Below are 16,496 nucleotides of genomic sequence, written 5' to 3' on the forward strand. Positions count from 1 at the left end.
GGCAAGTGCTGTCAAAAGAAAACACAAATTGCAAAGAGTATTTCTGGAAGGCTACAGAATCAAAGTTCCCACATTTATGGAAGAAGTGTGGTGTGGGTATTTTTCAAAAAACATTCTGCCCATTTCTCATATTGTGCTTAGAGAGTCTTCAAATTTTGACACAGATGGGTTCACATTATATACAGTTATCATCCTGATTTATGTTCTTGACAGCACCCTGTAATATCAGCACCCAGAACGCACTCCCATCCCTGTCACCAGCAGCACAACGACCTATGAATAAATATTTTCTCATCAATCAGGCCCTCACCCTATAGGGCCCTCACCCTACAGTCATGAGCCTGACTCCATGACCACCATTGGACAGAACTGTCTCATACTTGGTGAATGTAATCATGAGATTAAACTACCTGCGGCATGACTGAGTTAATTCAAACATTTTCTATTTTGTTCCATATTGCCCTTAATGATGAATTCCCCTTAAATATACCAGTTTGTCATACTGTGGTAGCTTGTATGTTGCTGTTATGAGGGAAGGTATTCCTCCAATATACCAAATGCCAGCCAGGTCACCCACAGGCTGAACAAGTTTCAGGGGAGCTTCTAGACCAGTGGTTCTCAACGTTCCTAATGCTGTGACCCTTTAATACAGTTCTTCATGTTGTGGTGACACCACAACCATAAAATTATTTTTGTTGTTACTTCATAACTGTAATTTTCCTACTGTTATGAATCGGGCAACCCCTGTGAAAGGGTCTTTTGACCCCCCCAAAGGGGTCGTGACCCACAAGTTGAGAACCCCTGTTCTAGACTAAGAACAGACTAGAAAGAATTAGCTACTGAAAACCTTATGCATAACAACAGACCACGGTCTGATGTAGTGTCAGAAGATGCACCCTCAGCCTGGAAGGCACACAAACTACAATTAGAGAAGAGCTGCCTCCTCAAAGAAGAGTTGACCTTCATGACACAGATGGAGCAAAGCTTTCGGGACCTTCATTATTTGATGGGTCACAAATTCAAATGAGAAGAAACAGCTTCATGCAAACATCCATTCATATTACAAATACAGAATGTATGAAGTATTATGCTTGGAAAATTGGAACTCGTCAAAAATGTAATGGAATACATAGGTTAGGTAGTGTAGACATTCATGAGCTGAAATGAACTAGTATTAGCCATTTTGATAAATGACAATAATACTATATACTCTGCAAGGAACGGCAAATTCAAGAGGAGTGGGGTTATATTCCTCATCAAAAGAACACTTCAAGATTGATCTTAACCATTTCAAAAACTATACTTCAAGATCTAGATCTTGAAGTGCAAGGCTGAATGTGATCTAACAATATCCATGCACCTACAAGAAAGATCAGTTAACACAACTACTATTCAAATTCATGTGTCAACCACTAAAGTCTCTGACAAAGAAATTCTTTAAATGCTACCAAATTTTGCAGCCTGAAATTACTCAAACATGTAATCAAGATGCACTAGTGATTAATGGTGAGTATCACAAGAGACTCTGATATTTGCTCTTGAATGCGGAGTAGTTAAAGCAAATGGAACCAAATGATAAAGTAACAGGGCTGAACAGAAAATGTCAAAAGGCAGCTCCAGGAAACAAAAGTAAAGCACTGTGATGAAATAAGCAAAAGTCTGGATTTGGAAAACCAAAAGAAAAGAACATCCTCAGCATATCACACGCTGGAAAACCTGGATAATGAGTTCAAGGTAACATTTCCGTAATGAAAGATTCTAAGAGCAAATACTGTAATACTCAGGGAACATCAACAGAAGATGAAAAGAATACAGAGTCACTATAGCAAAAGGAATTGGCTGTTACTCAACCATTTTGTGAGATACTGTATGTTCACAAACCCATGGTATTGAAGGAAGAAATACAAGTTTCACTGAAGGCAGTAAGGTGAAACAGGCTTCAGAAAATGCCAGAATACGTGCTGAAATATTTCAACAAACTGATGCAGCACTGGAAGCCCTCTCCAGTTTATGCCAAGAAATTTGGAAGACAGTTACCTGGGCAACTGACTGCACCACCCACCACTGCCATCACGTTGATTCCAACCCACAGGAGAGTAGAAGGACTCCATAAGGTTTCTGGGCTGTAAATCCTTCTGGGATCCAACAGCGTCGTCTCTTCCTTGAGGAGTGACTGCTGACCTTCAGGTTAAGAGCCTAGTGAATAACCCACTAGGCCGCCAGGGCTCCCTAACTGGTTAGAATAGGTCCATATCTGTGTGTCAATTACAAAGAAGTGTAGTACAACATCAGGTAGAAATTATTTTTTAAATGATTGAAATTATACACAAGTAAAATTTTGCTGAAGAGGATACTACATGCTTTGAAATCAAGAAAGGTGTGTGCCAGGATTTTATCCTTCCACCATGTCTATTTAGTTTGTCTGTTAAGCCAATAATCCAAGAAGCTTGCCTATATGAAGAACACAGTATGAGTTGTGGAGGAAGGCTCACTAACAACACGCAATATGCAGATGGCATAGCCTCCTATGCTAAAAACGCAGAGGCCTTACAGCGCTTAGGATAAATACCAGTTTATAGCCTCCAGCATAAATTCAATAAAAAGAAAAAATATTCACAATAGGATCAATAAAAATATATAATGATAAATGGAGAGAAATTGAAGTTATCAAGGATTTCATTTTATTTGGATCCACAATCAACACTCATGGAAGCAGCAGTCAAGAAATCAAACAATGTATTGCATTGAGCACATTTGCTACACAAAGTCACTGTAAAGTTGCTCCCAGTGATTAGCCATCCAGGAAATGCAAATCAAAACAACCCTAAGATACCATGTAATACCCATTACTGTAGCACAGTTTAAAAAAACTGAGAACAACAAATGTTGGAGAGGGTATGGTGAGATAGGCACTCTTATCCACTGCTGGTGGACTTGAAAATACCCACAGCCACTATGGAAGGCAATATAGTGATACCAAGAACAGATGGCAATTGAACTACCATAGGACCCAGCAATTACTGGGCATATAGCCCCACAAAATAAGAAATAGATCATGAGCAGACGTTTGTCCCCCCATGTTCATCGCAGCACAGTTCACAGTAGCAAGAAGCTGGAAGCAGACTCAATTCTCACCAATAGAAGAGTGGATTTAAAAAAACCTGGTACATACACATAATGGAATACCTCCCTAAAGAAACAGCGATGAAACCATGAACCACCTCAACTCCTGGAGGGATCTGGAAGACACTATGCTGAGTGAAGTGAGTCAAGCACAAAAGGACAAATACCGTATGAGCAGAACAGGCACAAACTCAAACTTGCAGGCATCCAGTCTTCTGGCCAGGGACCAGACAGCCTGATAAAGAGGTGGGCCAAGGCCAAGGTACCACACACCATTTGCTCTAAGTAAGTATAATGTAGGTCACTGGACCAGAGGGCACCTCATGACAGCTGGGATCAAATGGACAGGGAAGAGGCCAGGGGTGGGGTTGTGGTGGCAGTGGAGGGGAGATACTGTCTGATGAGTGGTAGCCATATGGATATGGGGTGAGGTCTCCCAGAGAGAGAGGCAGCCCTGTCAGAGGGATGAGGCTTACTGATTGGAGAGGCAGCATGGAAGTGGGGAGAGGAATGCTCAGTTTTGGGGGAACAGCAGTGCATGTCTGTAGAGGGGAGGGGATGGAGGGCTAACCTTCAGCTGATGGGGAGAGAAACTGTGCTCTTGGGAACATTAGGGCCTATAGTAACTTGCAGCAAGTAGGCAGAACTGACCTAGGGCATCTGGACGTATCCCAGGAGCCCGGACTGGGAGCCATGTAGCACTAGGATACTCAATGCTGCATCTTCCAGCGCATGACATGTGCCAGAAGCTGCCTCAGTGAGACCCCCATATGGTAACCCTCAGACACTCTTGTCACCTGAAGAATTAAGACAGAAAATACATCGTGTCTGAGAAAACAGAAAATGCATGTAGCAAGAGTGAGGTACTGTTGGTTGGCAGACAAACAGGATCTTGCTTCATCACTGCCCTGTATGCCATCTTAAGAGACGTATTATCCTGGCAATCTTGTGTCAGCCATTCTGCTATATTTTGCTTGTGCTTGTATATATTAGGGTGTATCTCAGAGGTGTGCTGCTGTTGGGGGGAATCACTCTCTTGATGCTGTGTTATTTTTGTCTCTGTTTTTCAGTAAATGAAATCCAAGGACACTGAGCCTATGGGGAAAGAAAATATAACAAGAGTTTGGGGGAGGGGCAATATAGAGAGGCAGGGGAGATAAGGAGATGATGTCAAGAATCCCAGGAAGGAAAGTATGCTTGGAGACTGATTATGGAAGCAATTGTACAATTATGTTTGACGTGATTGAACTATGTATTAACTCCCAAGTTACAGCAAATTAAAACAAAACAAACAAACAAAAAACAAGCATAGATCCAGGAATGAGTTCTGGGCTCACACTGAACCCTACCTCCACAGGGAAAGAGGGACCAGCCTTCAATCTGGTGCTGGAAGACATGAATGCAACATACTGGCATGAAGCAGGGAACCAATACAGAGGTCTGAGGGGCCGGCCCAATCCCAACTACATGGATAGCCCCCCTTCCCCACAGAAGAATTCACTTCAGAGGACAGCACTGAAGCTACAGCTCAAGGAGAGGGACATGAGAGAGCACACAGGAGCAAATGAAGGGAGAAGAAAAGAATGGAACACATTCTTGCCCACCAAACCCTGAGGACAATATTCCTGCTCAGAGCAGCCAAAGCACAGAAAAGACCATAGGGATGGTCCCATAGGCGATACGACATCCGTCACTGATGCATAGTGCTACGGAGATCAACACTAGGAATACAGTGTGGGAATTGTGTCTTATCTGACCTCACCACACTGAGGCAAAACATTAAGGGTGTGCAACAGAACAGCAAGGGGAACAGAGCAACGAAGTTCCTAGGGAATATCAAAAATAGACTTTGGAGCCAGGGCATAGTACCCCATCAAACTCTCCCGGAAAACACTCTCAAAGGTCAACAAACAGACTTTGAACTATTTACAGGCTTTTTTTTTTGGTCATTGGTTTGTTGTTGTTGTTTTGTTTTGCTCTGTCTTCTTTATTTGTGCATATTATTATTATCTCTGCAGGTCTTTCTAGATAAGATAGGCAGGGTAAACAATCTGGAGGAGAAAACAACAGACCAACAGTTCTCAGGGGACATGGAAGAGGGGGAGGTGGGAGAAAGGAAGTGGGTGTTAACAAACCCAGGGACAAGGGAACAACAAGTGATCCAAAATTGATAGTGAGGAGGGTGTAGGAGGCCGGTTAGGGCTTGATCAAGGGCAATGTAACCGAGAGGAATTACTGAAACCCAAATGAAGGCTGAACATGATAGTGGGACAAGAGGAAAGTAAAGGAAAATAGAGGAAGGAACTAGGAGGCAAAGGACACTTATAGAGGTCTAAATACAGGCATGTACATATGTAAATATATTTATATATGAAGATAGTGAAATAGATCTATGTGCATATATTTATAGGCTTAGTATTAAAGTAGCAGATGGACACTGGGCCTCAAGTACTCCCTAAATGCAAGAACACTTTAAACTGACATTCCATGATGCTCATCTTCCAGACATGATCACTGAAGGCAAATGGGTACATAAGCAAATGTGGTAAAGAAAGTTGATGGTGCCCGGCTATCAAAAGATATGGTCTTTGGGGTCCTAAAGGCTTGAAGATAAATAAGTGGCCATCTAGCTCAGAAGCAACAAAGCCCACATGGAAGAAGTACACCAGCCTGTGTGATCACGAGGTGTTGAAGGAATCAGGTATCAGGCATCATCAGAACAAAAAATCTTACCATAGTGAATGAGGGTGGGAGTGTGAACTGGAGACCCAAAGCCCATTTGTAGGCCACTGGACATCCCCTTACAGAAGAGTCTGGGAGGAGATGAGCCAAACTCATGACATCACCTAGGTGGGCCTATCTCAGCCAATGAGGTCAACCAATACCATCAAACACAACTTCCCCCAGCCAGGGGGTGGGCTACAATAAAGGCAGGGAACATGTTCTGTGAAGCTCTCTTACCCTGATCCTAGTTAGGGGCAGGTAGAGGGGAAGGGTTTCCCTCCCCTACACCGGTGCTCATGCTCTCACTCTGGGCCTACTCAGAGCCCACAGCCTCTTGTCCCACATGCTCTCAGCACCTAGGGTTCTTGGACTTCTAGTCTCCTGGGATCCCCCCAAAGATCTGCATGCATGGGTGTTCTTTTCCATGTGGTTCTTTGGGCCCAGTTGTGAACCCCTTTGATATTCTAAAACCTGAAACTTGTCTTGTCCTTCATAAAAATCCACTTGGATTATTAAAATGGGATTTGGCGTAAATTCTTTCATTGTGCGAAGCCAAGAACCAAGGTGTTACCAACTCCAGAAACCTCACAGCTCCTTGGAAGAGATAGTGGGACTTCAACTTTCGTACATTGGACATATTATAAAAAGAGACTAGGCCCTGGGAAAAGACATCATAATTTGTCAGTCAAAAAAAGACTTGATGAGATAGATTGAGGACAGTGTTAGTAAAAGGTGGTCAGGCATGCCAAGTGTGAGGATGGCACAGACGTGGCCAGTTTTGTCCTGCTCATCACAGAGCTATAAATTGGAATAGACTTGAAGACACTTAACAACGGACCAATAAAGTTATATCAATTTGTACTTCGATTAATAACATTAAGAAATGAAAATTAAACTGTTGAAATATCATGTTGACCCTACTGATAGGCAAGAATTCAAAAGTTCAATCAAATGCTGTGCTGGGAGGGTATAGGCCATGAAACCTCTCCATTAGAAGTTGCTTCTGTTCAGAGAGGACTTTGAAAATCCAAGTTCCTCACCCTCTATGGAATCTCTTTGTGACCTTTCCAGATAGATATTTATCCTGCTTTTTCCATAGCACTCTCAAGATCTAGTCTTTGCTCAAGATGTTACATCAAACCAAATCACTTCACATTTTTCAATGATCCTCCTATGCTGTCCATGGCCCATGTCCTAAGTACCCTTTAATGCCACTCTTTATATGTAGGATCTCATGTAGTTTCATGAGATGAAACATAGAATATATGCGGTCTAATTGGTCAGGTATCTGAGCAAGTGCAGCTTCTTCATCTACTTATCACAGCCCCACCCTCAGATTATTTGTCCTAGAAAGGCCTCTTTCAGATCACCTATGCCTCCATACACAAGCCTTTAGACTAGCTTTTCCTTCAGTAAAAATAAACTACTGGATTAGCAATGACCTCTTTACCCTATTAGAAAACAAGTTATCTATTTAGTCTATTTTATCCAGCCTTACCACTCAAAAGTGAATGAATAAAGACAAAACAATGGAGGAAAAGGGGTCAATTTTATTCCTTTAATCTGTAACACTCAAGTAAAATTGTGGTTTTACTGTACAATCTGGGATAGTGTCACCTCTCCAGTTCTGAAGGATAACCTGCTCTTACTAACGAGCACAGAACTAGAGCAAGGAGGGTCCCTACGTTGAAAATGACATTGGTTGCATATTCAAGAGCTACAAGGGTAAGGAGGTGACATGAGGAAACCTACTAATTTCGTTTATTTATTTTAGAAAGTTGACAGGGAATTTTGACAGGTCCAGGGGTGAAGCATTGGGGATCAGGAAAGAGCCTACTTCTGCCACTCTCCTTTTCAGAAAGCGTTCTAGAACTTTATCCATGGCCTTTTGTGATGTTGCCATCAGGCAGAATGCTCTAAAGAGAAAGTCACTATAACCATCCCAGTCCTCATTTCACCAGCTCTGAGCTCCAAGGAAAACCTATCAACTACATTGCCATCTGAGAAAGACACAGTGCTAAGAGACTGAACCAATAGTGAGTTCTGTTTTTCAAAAATGTATGTATCTGTATATATTTTATGAATCTGAAGGGAATTCTACAGGCCTTAAAATGCTTCAAGTTAGTTTTTATGTATTTTGTGATGAATTAAAATTATTTCCTTATGAGTTGATAAAATAGTTTCATTATTATGAAATGAGTTTTAAGTGAAACAAGATGTCATAGAGGGCCCTTGGCTTTACAAAGCCCTCCTGAAGACCAAAGTTATAGTGCGACAGAGCACTGGTTTTGGAGTTAGCAAAACCTGGGTGTGAATTATGCCTTCAACCACTTCTTGATATTGAACAAGATACCACTCTCTCTGAGCTTCCTTCATTTCCTTGAAAGACACAGGTGTTCCATAAGATCAAATACCATTATCAGTCTGGAATAGCGCAGGTATGGGCATGAAGGGTTCATGGATCGATTCAACTGATAGCTGTTCAAGAGTTTAAAGGCAAGAGTATGGCTTGCTTGTGGGTCACGAACTTCCTATTTGACGTTAGAATTATGTCAACTCTGAATCCGATCATCTGTTTGGTCAATCCGATAATAAACAATGTGAAGCCAGTTTCAGTGGGGTCTATGTGGAGTACAGGGCAACAGTTGTGGCCCTCCAGAAATTTGGGATTCAGTTGAGAAAGACGAAGAGCACAAATAAAGCAAGTAAGAACTAGGGTGGGTGCTTGCCTACCGTAAGATGACTTTGGGGTGGGGAGGGCACAGATGGCATTAGATACAACTGCCGCTCAGAGCAGATATCTTATCTACCCAAATTAAGGTTTTATAGGTTTGCAGCTGTAATAAGTTGAAGGTCATCCTTGTTTTGAACTGCAATCATATCTATGTTGCTTCATTTTCAGTCAAATGTATATCTTTCACTCCTTAGGAACTCTCTAGAAACTTGAACACAGTTGCCTTGGGGCCATCCCTACTCCAAAGTACATACCATCAGACCTCTGTGTCATGCCTTTAATTCTGTCCTTCTAGGGACTAACACCTCCACGGTACCTTGTAGTCAGGCTCCTAGATAGTGGTGTGTGGTAAGCTGAAGTTACATTCCAAAGACTCCAATCATCCTTAAGGGGTGTCAGAGACCCCAATAAATAGATCTTCAGAGATGGTGGGCTAGCCCAGGTCCAGTATTCGTGGAAAATGTGGCCTGCGTCTGCTTCTCTTGGTCCAGGAAAGAATGTAGGAGTTTCTGCTCACTAGGAGTCTGAGTCTAGTCCATCCAAAAAACAAAATCCCTGCCATCCAGTCGACTCTGACTCAGAGTGACCCTATCGGACCGGATAGAATTGCCTCTGTGGATTTCTGAGACTAACTCTTTACAGGAGTAGAAAGCCTCTTCTGGCAGACACACACGGGCCCACCAGAAAAGCAGGGCTTGTGAACAGACACACTGCAGACTCCTGCTAGCTCTCCCATTCTGCTCTAACTTATTCTCAGAACATCTAGGAGAACGTTGTGAAATGGGTTAATGAGTGACAGAAGTACCCTGCTTCCTAGAATAAGATATCAGAAAGGGATGAGCTACAATGAGAAAAAAATCCACTTCATTTTGGCAAACTGAAAAATAAATGCCTGCTGATGCCTGTGGGCTATGTCTCAGGATAAACCAACTGCTACCGAGTTGATTCTGACTCATAGGAACCCTAAATGGGGTTTCTGAGACGTCGTAAATCAGAATGGAAGTAGACAGCCCCATCTTTCTCAGAGCAGCTTATAGGTTTGAACCACCAACCTTGTGGTTAGCAGCCTACCTGAGAGTGGCATCAGTTTTAAGGATAGAACAGCTGTTTACCTGGCATCCTGTATCACTGTTCCATGGGTGAGGCTTCCAGGATAAGAGAACACATGTGCAGTCCCCTCTGCTGCATAATGTGTGTGTCAAGAGCAGAGTTTCCAGTGAGAGAAATCAAGAGATCAGTATTGAAAGCACACTCCCCAGTTTTCCACTGTTTTCCCTCAGAGAAGCAAATTTGGGTTAACTTGAATTTCAACTTTCTGATATAGGTTATGGTTCAACAGAAATGCATGAGGAGACAATTTTTCAAACTATAGACTTCCTTCTGTATTAACAGCATATTAACCTTTGTGGTAGTTATATATTCTGGTGTCAATTTGTGGGGGTGGAGTCTAGCCTGTCAATCAGGTCACAGCTTGATGACCTCATTTGGAGGTGCTAAGGAGATAAATAAATAGTTCACTGAGGTGGAGCACTCACTCACTGTCTTGGAGGCATTTCTGTTGACAAGACACATAGAGTTATACTAGAGCCCTGGAGCTGGAGGAGCCGTGTGGCGACCCACACCAGGACTGAGATGCTTCCATTGCCACTGGATCCACTAGACTTTCCACCCACTGGTCTGTGATCTTCCTGCATTTGGCATCATTGCATGTATTGTGTTGAGTCCAAAGAGGAATTTATAGACTGGTAATAAATATATGAGCTAATATCGCATTTATGGAAACCACCTGGACTGAGCTGATATGTTTTTTAAATGTACAATTGCTCTTTGATATAAAGTTCCCTCTTACACACACATGAGTGTCTATGAATTTGTTTCTCTAGTCAACCCAGACTAACACAACCTTTTTTGTTTAACTTCCTGTTTTCCTTCATTTCTCTAACGTGTAAAAAATTTCCATTTATATAGTCCTAGACCTAATAATAAAATGTAGCAACGAATGCCTTACAAATTGCAGGGACTTTTCAGCTATCGTCTAATTTCATAGAGAGCTCATAAAATAGTAATTTTATGATTTTATGTAAAGATAGGAAACAGAGGCATGGGGAGAGGAAGTAAAGTGTGCCAGAGAAGCATGTAATAATGTACTGTTGGAGCCAAACTCATGGTCTGGAGTTCCTGGGTGATAGAAATGGTTTACATACTCAGCTGCTAACCTGGTCAGTGGTTTGAGTTCATCCAGAGGTGCCTCAGAAGAAAATCCTCATGAATTACTTCTCAAAACTCAGCCATTAAAAAAACCTCTCTAGTGCTATTACTTAGAATTAACTCAGTAGAGACCATGGTTTTACCTGATGGCCTGGCACAGACCACATACTCAGTGAATGGCTAATACAATGACCTCTTCAAAGTGACAGGTAGAACCAGAATTTGAGTCCCGATTCTGGAGGTTAGGCTCTTTGTAACATAGAGGGAAAAGAAAACACAAACAAAATATAAACACAAAAAGAACACAGCAAAATCTGACTGATTAAAAAGCAGCTGACAAGGAATTAAAATCTAACTTGAAGGCATTCAGATAAAAAATAGTAAATTACTGAATTCTTATTATATAGACATGTGATAAAAATGATACTACAGATGTTTTAAAAGTTTAAAATGTTATATAATATTAAGTTACCTCTGGATATCAGAATTATGAGGTTTTAAATTTTAATAAAGTTTTATATTTTTCATTTGAAATGTTTTTACTCTTTTTGCATGCATTTCCTTAATTGAAATATGCTTTTTTGGGTCTACTTTATAATTTTTGCATTTAATTTTTAAATTATGTACTTTTATGTAAATAATTATGTTTCATTTATATCCTAATTAGAAATACAATACTGATTAAGTTGTGGGACTTCATATAATTTTTATTTTTTAAAATTGCTTCACTGATTCATGAATTCCATTTATTTTAAACATTAAATTATTGATTTCACATTTTTTAGGATTAAAAGCATGAAATAGTGATAGTACTCATGTATTTAAATTTTTTTGTAGCAAACACTATATGTTATAGCATAAATAATTTCTTATTTAATGATTTTTTTCACTTTTTAATTCAAATTATTTCATTTTGTTCCCCTCTTGTGCTTTAAGTTAGCTTTTTATTTTAAATTATTTGTTTTATTTTATACATTTGCTAAACATCTTATATTTTTCTAGTTAATATCTGGTACAATTTAGAATAATTTTATTTTTTCTATTTATACATGTATTTTCTAATTTTCTACAAAGTTATGGCACAGTCACTTAATTTTCTTTTTCCTAATTTTTCAATCTCCATGGATCTAATTTAAAGAAAAAAAAGAAAGACTAACTGCACAAATAGTATATTCTCTGCTTGTTAAATATGGTGGTGTTAAAATGAAAATTACAGATAAAGAAAATTCCTTCAGATTTAGTGTTGTGCATTCACTGGACCTTAGAGAATATAATGGCAGATAAGAAAAAAGTATTATAGAATTGCATGTTTTCACAAGCATATAACTACCCAGCTTCACAGTTTCAAAAAGGTGTAGAAGGACCCCAAACTTCAAAGAAATGATTAAATTCAAATAGCTAAATAGCTAAAAAGAAACAAAAACAAAATGAAACAAAAACCAACTGGTAATGCGTAGAACCGTACTCAGGTCAAAGGACCAAATCAAACCCTTGCCTTAGAGCTTACATTCTGAGCTCCCTGGTGTGCAAGAACCTACGGTTGGCAGTGACAGACCAAAATCCCAACATGGACGGAGTCTCCACTGAATGCTTTCTGACCATTAACCAAGGATGTAGATAAGCTTCCTCTCAGGCAAAATGCCTCCACCCCTTTGTGGCCAGCCCAGGGAGGAACAGAGTCTCTTTTGGGGGCTTGCCTAGGTAAGTCGTTGATGGAGATTGCTATACTATGGACAGTACAAGAAGACACACAGTCATGAGTCCTGCCCTATCAGTTTGGCTCTCACTGCCTTGGACCACTCTTTTAAGTGTTGTAAAGCAAGGAGGTTACTTTGAGGACTAAGGTTTGCATGACCCAAGCCATGGTATAGCCAATGGACTCATATGCATGTGAAAGTTGGACAATGAATAAAGAAGCCCAAAGAAGAATGCTGCATTTGAAATATTGGGGTCTGAAAAATATATTGAAAGTGCCATGGACTGACAAAAGAACAAACAAATCTGTCTTGGAAGAAGTCCGGGCAGAATGCTCTTATGAGCAAGGATGGTGAGACTTGGTGGCGCACACTTTGGACATGTTGTCAGGAGAGACCAGTCCTTGGAGCAGGAGATCGTGCTTGTCAAAGCAGAGCAGCAGCGAAACAGAGCAAGGCCCTGAAGGAGATGGGATGACACAGCGGCTGCAACCAGGAACCCAACCGCGTGAGGGCTGCGTGGTGTTTAGTTGCTGTGCCTAGGGTTGTTAAGAGTCGCAACCAACTGCACGGCACCTGACAACGATAACATCTCTTCACTGGAAGAAATCAGCATGTTGATTTCTTCTTGGAACTGCCCGTGGGATTTTACTGCAGCTCTTTCAGAAAGCGGTTAAGTGCTTAACCATTGCACCAACAGGGCCTCCACCTCAGATGAGTCTCTCTGAAAGCTGATCTTGCAGAGCAAAGGTTTTGAGAATGATGAGGGCAATGAAGGTACAAATGTGCTTGACACAATGGAAGTATGTATGGATTGTCCTAAGAGTTGTATGAGCCCCTAATAAAATGATTTTAAAAAAAAGACAAATTAAAAAAAGAAAATGATAATGGCAACAAATGAACAATTGTGCTCCACACAATGTATTGATGTATGGATTGTGATAAGAGCTGTAAGCGTCCCCAATAAAATGATTTTTTTAAAAAGAAAGAAAGCTAATCTTGTGCTGATCCAGTTCCTCCAGTGTTAAGCAAACCCAGGAACAAGAGTTCAGTAGCCAATAGCACAGGACTTAGAGCCGTGGTAACCAGGCGGTCATGTAATGAAACCTTGTCCACTGGCTTCAAGACTATGCTAACTAACTTGCCAGCACAAACTTCTTGTTGCCAGGTAACAAAGTTTCACCGTCAGAGGAGGAGTAAACACTGACACACTAGGTAAGTTTTGCTCTGGTGGTGGTCTTGCCTTTATTACTTTATTCTTTTGATGTACAACGGCTTCAAATGGCTTTTTTTCCCTCTCCTTCTTAGAGTAAGCAATATTGGAAATGCCAATTCACTGGCATGCTTTATTTACAAACCCCAGACACATGATAATTAATTATTCAAGTGGGGAGGATGCCTGCCTGGAGCACAGGGCAGGAAGCTCAGAGAGCTGAGGACATAGCTGGAGGCCTGGGACCTTGTTAGGAAATGGAAACATAAATCATTCTTGTGTGTGTGTGTGTGTGTGTGTGTGTGTGTGTGTTGGGGGGTGCAGGGTGTTTGTGTGTGTCATTTTATTCCCTTTACAAAATCTAGGTTGCCTTGAATATTTTGCTGTTCCACCAAAAGTTGGAGATTTTTGGTTAAACTACTTGCTTTTAGCATCCAATTACCCTTCTAAAGAAACTGGAATGGAAATAGGAGCTCCTTCAGAAGGTTCAAAACTGGTTTAAGTAACCTGGGTGGAACCTTGCCTAATCAGTGGGCTGCGTAGTATAATCCATTTTGTGAAAAGATTGGTTTATAGTGCAGTGTCAAAATTCCAAGTGGGAGGACTGGGTTCAAGTTCCAGCTTCAAGTCCAATCGCCACCCATCTGTCAGTGGAAGCTTGAATGCTGCTATGGAGTTCGGGAAAAATCTTGGTGATCTACTTCTGAAACTCAGCCACTGAAAACCCTGTACATCACAATGGTGTAATCCACAACTGAGCACAGGGAGTGGTATAGGACCAGGCAGTATTTCATTCCTTTGTGTCATGAATTGGGAGTCAACTGGACAGCAGCAAACAACAGTACAGGTTTTCTATACACCAGAAACTCACCAATGATAACAAATCCCCGGCTAGGGCTGGAGCGTGGAAGGTGGAACTTTTCCTAGAAAACCCTAGAATTTATGGCCCATGTCCTTATTTGTGTAAGTACAGCAGGAAAAAAGAAATCCACTACATAGAAACGTTGTGACTTTGGAGAAGTTATATTTGCTGTCTTAGAGCTTTAGTTATTTTGGTCTAGTGGAGATGAAACAAATGAATACTTAGCTTTATGTTGATAAATTAAAGGTTGGAAGCTAAAGTCAACCACAAGCACCTCAAGGCAGAGCTGGCAGTCTACTTAAAATAAAAAAGGCTTCTGTCAATTCTATTGAGCACAATTCTTTGAAATACAAGGAATCAACATGAGTCAGAGTCAACTTGACAGCAACTGGAATTATGCTTATCGAATACATGCAGGTCATTAATAAAACCCATACATTCTGAAGTCAGGAATCCACTTTAACTGTGTCCATATGATGCTTGCAGTGTCATTGCTTTGTGAAGAATCTGAGAACAGTAGTTTCATAATGCATTTGTGAATTATATGAATGTCATGTGAACTAAGAATTGAATAACAGCTCCTGTAAAAATTTCATTGGACTCAGAAAGGTTAAACATGTGCAAAATTGCACATCTAAGGAAGGACAGAGCTGTAAGTTGGTAACTTCATTACCTTTGGGAGCATTAGAGTACAAGGGAGGTGACACAACAGTGTATCTAGACACTAGCTTGTTGTTTGAGCTCCAAGGGTCTGCCACTACTGTCAACAATCACCAGGCTGCTGACTCTGAGGAAAGGCGACCTCATGCTCTGTGTTCCACCCATCAGTTGGGTGGTGAGAGAGCCACAGCTAGGTGTGAGTAGGGTCAACTGAATCTCAAATAACACACCTGGTTTCACCTCAAGAGCCAAGTGTGACAACCCAGATATGGTTTCTTATTGATGAGAGACAATCCAACAGAATGTGTTTCTCTGGAAGGAGATAAACGTCCCCTGTAAGATCAAGCCCCACTTATGCCAGAGTCTCAAAAACATTGAGTCAGTGCTTTCACTGTCTATGCAGGTATCAAATTTATCATAGGACATCGAAGTCAAACTCTTAAGGAAAGGTCAAACAGTAGTTAAATTCATAGACCCAGGAGAGATAGTGTGTGACTGACAGTGTGTGAGCAATAGGTGCTCAAGGTCTCCGAATTTTATCTGTATAGTGGGCGTGGATGGGCCAAATGCGATAATGCTTATAGAGTTAACAGATGGTTAGAACCCAACAGAGAGGAGTGGAAAATATATAGAAAAGACCAGGGGCTACTAGAAGTTTCAGTCTGCCCATGAGTTTTCTCTCTCACTTACCCAGATATGCTATCCAGAACATTTTCATAAACTTGATCCCACAGCTTCCCCCTTCTACCATTACCCTTCAGAACATCCAGCTATCCTCCATCCTCATACCTGTACTGGTCTTCTTCCCTCTCCTCTCACCTCCCCCTCTATTGTCTAGGACAGCAAGAGAAATCCTTCCAAACATTCACAATTTGTCATCTTGCCCAGATCTCATGTCCACCCTCATGTAAGCCCTGCCCACCTCTCTGTCCCAATCTTCTATTCACTCCTTCCTCCAGTGCTTCAATCACACCAGCCCCAAGTCCTTCCCCATGATGGGGCTTCAGTGGTTGGTACATCATCTTTCTGAGATGCTCTTCCCCAGATTTTTCCATGGGACTTTTTCTTAGCATCTAATCTCCAGCTTCTCTGTCCCTTCACAGCAAGGACTTTCCTAACTGAACTCTTTTAACTTAGCCATTCCCCATAGTATTCTCCCCCTGTCCCTGACATTCTTGCCTCTATCTATCTATCTATCTATCTATCTATCTATCTATCTATCTATCTATCTATCTATCATCTATCGTGTGTGTGTGTGTGTGTGTGTGTGTGTGTGTG

General features: G+C 41.1%; 1 protein-coding gene across 1 annotated transcript in view; it reads right to left on the reverse strand.

The window, feature by feature from the left end:
• WDFY4 (WDFY family member 4) overlaps window positions 1–16,496 on the reverse strand; it is a 404,997-nt gene that overhangs the window by 51,665 nt on the left and 336,836 nt on the right. The gene's annotated exons all lie outside the window — the stretch shown is intronic.

Source organism: Echinops telfairi, unplaced genomic scaffold (assembly GCF_000313985.2).
Source record: "Echinops telfairi isolate 266 unplaced genomic scaffold, ASM31398v2 ScPeMD7_7465;HRSCAF=8503, whole genome shotgun sequence".
Lineage (NCBI taxonomy): Eukaryota > Metazoa > Chordata > Mammalia > Afrosoricida > Tenrecidae > Echinops > Echinops telfairi.